At 42.5% G+C, this 7,373-nt stretch overlaps 1 pseudogene; it reads right to left on the bottom strand.

Annotated features, from left to right (window-relative positions):
• Positions 1–638: 638 nt before the first annotated feature.
• LOC141573262 (ferritin heavy chain pseudogene) lies at positions 639–1,202 on the bottom strand (annotated as a pseudogene).
• Positions 1,203–7,373: the final 6,171 nt, after the last annotated feature.

The raw sequence follows: 7,373 nt of genomic DNA on the forward strand, positions 1-7,373 counted from the left end.
GCTCAGTTACCATTATCCCTGTTGCCAGGGGTGAGACTGTCAAGGAGGGACTCTGCATACCTGCTTCTAGGACCTCCAGGCTGCTGTCCAGAAGCAACACATGCTAAGATTTCATAATGAGCTAAATGTTTTCAGGTCAAGTTGGAGACACCCTTTATTTTGCTCCCTGTCCAATCTCACTCTTCACTTCTCCTTAAGAGTTCACCGGTATTATACATTCCATACTATGTTTAAACATAATATTACCACACACAGGTGTCACGTAGACTAGGACCTCAGATGACCCCTCCCCCACCTACTCACTCATTGTTCATCAGAGGAATACTGATTTTGTGTATTCAGTGGTTCCATGCAGTACCTTCTCCCTCCATCCATGGAGACCCTGAGCTACATGTGGACAGGTCATGGGTGGGTGGAGAGACTCCTGGATACCTGTTTTAAACTTACAAAGTGAGAGATGTGCACAAGCAAATCAACCAGAGACCTTTATCTATTTAAGAACCAATGACTTTATTGCAAGAAATGGTAACAATGAAAGAAGAAAAACTTAAGTGAACTTTTTTTTTTTGCAAGGGCAATATTGCTGTATGCATGCCAGGCAGGGTGACCTCGGGAAGTCATCCCGTGACCATGGGGAAGTGCAGTCCAGGCTCAGTTCTTCTTGTCGCTGTCGCCCAGGGTGAGCTTGTCGAAGAGGTACTCCGCCATGCCGACTTCTGGGGTCCCCATCTTGCGCAGGGTGGTGATGTGGTCCCCCAGCTCCTTGATGAACTCGACCTGCTGGTTCAGGCAGTGGCTCTGCAGGAAGTGGCACAGGTGGGCGTCGCTCTTGTCGCTGGCCAGCTGGTGCAGGTGGAGCAGGCTCTGGTTGACGCGCTTCTCTAGGCGCAAGGCGCACTGCATGGCCCGGAGGCCGCTCTCCCAGGCATCGCGTCTGGCTCCCTGATGTCATGGAAGCAGAGGCGGCCCCCGCGCTGGTTCTGCAGGCGCATCAGGCTCTCGGCCCGTTCCCCCAGGTGCCGCGAGCGCCGTAGGAAGAAGCTGGCCAAGTGCTTCAAGGCCACGTCGTCGCGGTCGAGGTAGAAGGCCATGGCCAGGCACACGTAGGAGGCGTGGAGCTCCAGGGTGACGGGGCTGTTGGTGGCGGCCTGGCAGTCGGGGTGGTAGTTCTGGCGCCCCTGCGAGGGCCCCGCGGGCGTCATGGCTGGCGGCAGGGGGCGCGGCGGGCCTGAAGGCCAAGGTCGAGGCGGTGCCGAAACCGGGGACTCAGAGAGTGTCCTCAGGGTGGGCGATGAGGGTGGCCTGAGGCAGGTGACTCCGGTCAGGGCAGAAGTTCTGGGATGGACCGGATTATGGTTCCCTTACCTGGGGTGGGAGGGGGAGGGGGAGGGCAGGTTCCAGTTCAGTTACACTGGCTGGGGTTGGGGCGGTAATGGGAAAAGGAGGGCGGAGCACAGAGCACTGTGTCCCTGGTTCCATCAGCGTCTGGGTGAGTCGCGGAGACTGTGAGCTGAGCAGCTGTCATCTATTACATTTTATTTTATTATTATTTTCATTTTATTATTTTCATTGTTGTTATTTTGGGTGCATCTCCACTGCCTGGCAGCAGGACTGGGACACTGTGGGAGACAGGGGAGGTACTTTTTAAATTGTTTGTAGAGGCGGTCCCTGTCCTCCAGGAGCTTACAGTCTAGGTGGGAGACACAACTAATGCACACTTATACAAGCATTACAATTAGCGTTTACCATAACACTGACCACAATTGCTTAAGACCTGGGGAAAGCAAGATCAGTGAAGGGCAGGGGACTCGGAGAAGGTGTTTTGGTAAAGATGGAATTCATTTTCTTGTTGAATAGTTCCAAGTTGAGTGACACATTTGTTTTGGACAGGCGTGAGGGGGAAAGAGGAATGGAGGGAGCAGAGGCAGAAAGGCTGGAAGCCTATGCGGTAGGCAAGGGTCAGTGAGAGAGCCCCGTTCTGTTTCTTAAGACTCTTCCTTTGCAGTCGCCCTCGAGTCCCGCCACACTGGCTCGCAGTTGTCGCCTTGTTCGCCGCACCGAGATTCTGGGCTTTGGCTGGTGATGTTGGAATGTCCATTCTTCCTGGCTGGTGTGGTTGTCTGGATCTCTATGGTGGGGCCTGGTGGCATGGCCTTCACTGCGGGGCTGGGGTGGCGCTGTCCCGACATGGTCCAGATCAGAATGCATTGCCTGTGCCCAGATCTCAGGGGTCTGCTCCTCCCATTCCCCCCTCCTCCTTGAATGTCACCCGCGGTGGGACAGGTGCAAAGGGTAGGGAAGGGATCTGTATTGTCGTCATTGTTGGTTCTGCTTCTCCAGGGGCACTGATCTTGGCAACTGCTCCTCTGGCGAGAGAGCAGAGGGGACCACCGTTCCTGTGCAGCATTGGCTCCCGTGCTGGTGGAATTTTACAGGAGCACCTGGTGACATGGCCGCCCAGGGGTAGGGGCTGGAGCCTCAACTGGGGGCCCGGTGGTGGTGCTTTCCCAGCACATGGCCCCCCGTTTCTCGACACAGTGTATGTCAGCTTCTTCAGGGAGCACCTGAACACCTCACTTCTCGCAATGGGCTATGTCCTTGGAGGATTTCAAAAAGCGCATCCTACCCAGTAAATGCAGCATTCCAGGAACACCTGCAGCAGCACACGGAAAACGTACCAGCCGATGATGAGCAGTTCCGCCGAGGCTGCCGCCACTGCCGCCGTGGTTCCGAGAGTGGTGGGTGGATGGTTGAGAGCGAGGGCTGACGGTTCCGAGGGCCGCTGGTCTCTCAGAGTCCACTGTTGGGCCCGTTTGGCATCTATTAATTTTCAATTTTGCATTAGTATTCCTATTTTCCAAGGACTTTCTCTTATTCTCTAATTGCTCCCTTTTTTAGCACCCTGTTCTCATTTCATAAGCCCATTGTCTTCCTTAAAATTCTGAGAATATAAATTTGGATTTCTTGGTGAAGTTCTCTTCTGTTTCTGGTATTATATTTATTTCTTTCTCCAGAAATAGTTCTGTTTGTTCATCATGATCTTCTCTTCCACTTTCCTCAAGTATCTGGCAAACATTTGTCCATTCATATTTGGGAGTAAAGGACTCATTTGATCAGCCTAGGTAATTAGAATGGATCTCATCTACAGTTGTGATGTCCATTTCATTAATAGGGGCCTCTTCTGTATGGGAGGGTAGCGTATGTCAGTTGTGGAGTGGTCTTCTCCTTTGGTAGTAATCGCATGAAACTTTCTGGTAGTATAGGGGCCCTCCCAATTGCCAAAAGCATGGCATTTCTCAGACGTTGGATGACTTTGGTGGATGTCTCTTCTAGGGAGATACGTCCTTCTGTCCTGTTTTGTTTCTGTTCTGTTATGCAGGTCTCCACTTGTCCCAGATCTGCTCTAATTTGGGTTCCTTTCTTGGTCACTGTCTTTGGAATGTAGTTTGGGGAGATTAAAGCAGATCAAATGCCACTGTGCTTTGTCCAGTATAAGAAAGATTGGGATAGGGTCAGAGCACGGTAGCAGCAAACAGAACTGTTGTTCAGAGAGTAGCTCTTCAATCTCACAGCCCACCCAGAACCTTCTGCAGTGCTTTGATTTCACTGACTCTCCTTGAGCTTTGAGTGTGCTTGGCTTTCTACTGCAGGTGTACTGTTTTATTTTTATTCATTAAAAAAAATTGAGGTATAGTTGATTTACAATGCTATGTTAGTCTCAGATGTACAACATAATGATTCAATATTTTTATAGATTATACTGCATTTAAAGTTATCATAAAATATTGGCCGTTTTCCCTGTGCTGTACAATACATCCTTGTAGCTTATTTATTTTATACATAGTAGTTTGTACCTCTTAGTTCTGTATCCCTATCTTGCCCCTACTCCTTTCCCTTTCCCCTTCCCTCTCCTTTTCCCTCTCTTTCCCTACTAGTGGAATCTGTTAACCACTAGTTTGTTCTCTAAATCTGTAAATCTGTCTCTGCTTTGCTATATTCATTCCTTTGTTTTATTTTTTAGATTCTATATATACGTGATAATATGCAATGTTTGTCTTTCTCTGTCTGACTTATTTCATGAAGCATGATTCCCTCCAAGGCCATCCATGTTGTTGCAAATGGCAAAATTTCATCTTTTTATGGCTGAATAATATTCCATTATGTATGTGTGGCCTTTCTGCCATTCATCTGTTTTCTTTGAATATATACCCAGAAGTGGAATTGCTCGGTCATATTGTAGTTCTATTTTTTGTTTTTTGAGGAACCTCCATACTGTTGTACTCTAAGACCTGTTATTTTCACAAAGTCACACTTGGTTGTAATATGTGATGACTAACCTGTACATTATTAGTTTAGCCATTATTCCTTTGCTAAAGAAATTTATTGAGTCTGTTACAAGTGACAGCAGAAAGGATAATGAGCATTTCTGCCAGTAATTTGTTAGTTTCCAAGAGTTTTCAAATGAAATTTCCTAACAGGTAGGTTTTATTCCCCTTCAATTTAGACATTAAATAAAGAGACATTTTTAGGTTTTCTTAACATTTAGAATATTTCATTTTGTATTTTATTTTCAAGTTTGTATGGCAGTGATTTTACTGATAAGAATCTACCTATTTATCTATCTATCTATTTACCTATGTCTCTTTAAAAAAATCCATAATTGCTATTTTAATCATCATGTGGCATATGCAGTTTAGGAGCAACGAAATTTTTTTTTCCCCAAAAAAAACCCTTTTATTTTATAATCTTTATTTGAGGTTTTATCAACATAAACCTATGTAAATTGTTATTTGGGTATATGTGTGTATATCAGAAATGTTATCTTTTACATTTTCCAGAGATAATCCTATAGATTTTTATTTTGAAATGCCTCATTCAAATTAATTTTAACATAGATCTCAAGGCTACTATTTTCATTCATGTTCTAGTGTGGGAGTGCACAAGCTTTATCCCAATAAAAATAAGCCCAGGAAAACCACAGTAAAAACCATGAAGATGTGCAGACTTAATAGCATAGCTAGGGTATGGTGTGCTACCTGTTCTTTAAAGTGCTTATTTAGAAAAGGAAAATAAGTAAAATATCTTTCTTCATCTTGGTAATATTAAGAGACTGGATTGAGCTCTCATAGGGGTTTTCTTCTTTTTGACTGTTTTTGTATCCATACCCAACTTATTTTATTTCAGTTGAGATAAAAAGTATCTTCTCCTTTCTTTAATAAGAAAACATCTATTTTTTCACATGGGTCCTAGGACTTAGTAGAACTCCAGCTAACTGTTTGGAATATATTGAGGCACAAGAAGTATACTGGACGATTTGCCAGACAGAAGAAGCTTTAAATTCCCTACATTCTGTGTTTCAGAGCTGTGATGTTTGTAATCACTTACTGACTTCCTTGATGGCTTTGGTGAAGGTTAGATTTCATAGTATTTTTTGTTATTTATTTTTGTTTTGGGTTTTTTGTTTTGTTTTTTGGGGGGAGAGGTTATTAGGTTTGTTTGTTTGTTTGTTTGTTTATTTATTTAACTGGAGGTACTGGGGATTGAACCCATGACCTCTTGCATGCTGAGGATGTGCTCTACCCCTGAGCTCTACCCTCCCCTTTATTTTTATTATCCCACCAGACTATAAAGGAAATTATTGCTTAGAAAACTCCATTTTAATAACTCAATTTTAATAAATTCTTTAATACATACAGGACTTTTTAGGAAAATTTTTCATCTAATTTAGGCTGATACCATAGATCGTTGTTCATGCAGTTGAAGAGTAGGATATCACTTGTGAAAAATGAGAAAAGCCCTATGTGAAACATTCCACAGGTAATGTTGAAGCTCATCCAGGTTTCCCTGTCAGCCATTCTGTAGGGTGACATTGATTACTTATAAACAAGAAAGCTGGTGTCTGGATGCTGCCTAGAATGTTACTGCCTCAGCTTTAAATTAGACCTTGTCACTTTTATTTTATTTTTCCAGAAGAAAGTAACTTATGTTTTTCAACTAGCATTGCATTTTCATCTTCAATTCTAGTATTTCTAGTATTCTCAAACACAGTGGTTCTCACATTTCTTCATGTATTTTCTTTCTCTCTTTCATTGCAGTGTAGTCAGTTTACAATGTTGTGTCAGTTTCTGGTGTACAGCATAATATTTCAATCATACATATACATACATACATTTATTTTCATATTCTTTTTCATTGTAGGTTACTACAAGATATCGAATATAATTCTCTGTGCTATACAGTAGAAACTTGTTTATCTTTTTTATACATAGTATTTAATATTTGCAAATCCCAAACTCCCAATTTACCCCTTACCACCTCCTTTCCCCCTGGTAACCATAAATTTGTTTTCTATGTCTGTGAGTCTATTTCTGTTTTGTGGATAAGTTCATTAGTGTCTTTTTTCTTTTTTAGATTCCATATATTAGTGATATCATATGGTACTTTTCTTTCTCTTTCTGGCTTACTTCACTTAGAATGATAATCTCCAGATTCATCCATGTTGCTGCAAGTGGCATTATTTTGTTCTTTATTTATGACTGAGTAGTATTTCATTGTATAATTATACCATGGCTTCTTATTGTGAAAGTCAGTCACTTTTTTTGTATATATATTTTTTATTGAAGTATAGTATAGTCAGTTTACAGTGTTGTGTCAATTTCTGATGTATAGCATAATGCTTCAGTCAGACATGAATATACATATATTCGTTTTCATATTCTTTTTCACCATACTACAAGATATTGAATATAGTTCCCTGTGCTATATCTCCATGTATTTTCAGCAATAGAAATCTTCTCTCTCCTCACAACTAACGTTCAAACCAAACGTCATCATATCCCCAAGACAGAAAACTAATTAGGCACAAATCAAAAGTTTGTTAGTAATTTGAGGCTCATATATCCTTTACTATTTTTAATAAGTACATTATCACCAGGTGCACTGAAGCTCTGATGTTAACATTATTGGGGGAACTCATTTTATATACTCATAACATGAAAAACTATAGAAAAACTGACAATTTAGCAGGTAAATTTCAGTGTTAATTCACATGTGAATATCTGTAAACTGAGAAAGAAATTTTATTGAAACCAAAAAAAAAAAAATATTTGCTTACATTCAAGGCCAGGGAGCCAAGGGTAGGAAGGAAACCGGATGTGGAGAAAACTGGAAAGGATGTCATCTTCCTGAGTTGGCTAAGGAGCCAAACTTTGATGAGTCAGAAGAAATCCGTCTGTCTTTGACTTCTGTCTCACTTGTCGTGTATCTCCCAGTGCCCTAAGCCAGGGTTTCTTGGTCCACAGCTCACACTCCTCTGCCTCCTCCGAATCAGAAGTCCTCTGTTCTCTGTATCTGTGATCTTTGCTCCATGTACC

Source organism: Camelus bactrianus, chromosome X (assembly GCF_048773025.1).
Source record: "Camelus bactrianus isolate YW-2024 breed Bactrian camel chromosome X, ASM4877302v1, whole genome shotgun sequence".
NCBI lineage: Eukaryota > Metazoa > Chordata > Mammalia > Artiodactyla > Camelidae > Camelus > Camelus bactrianus.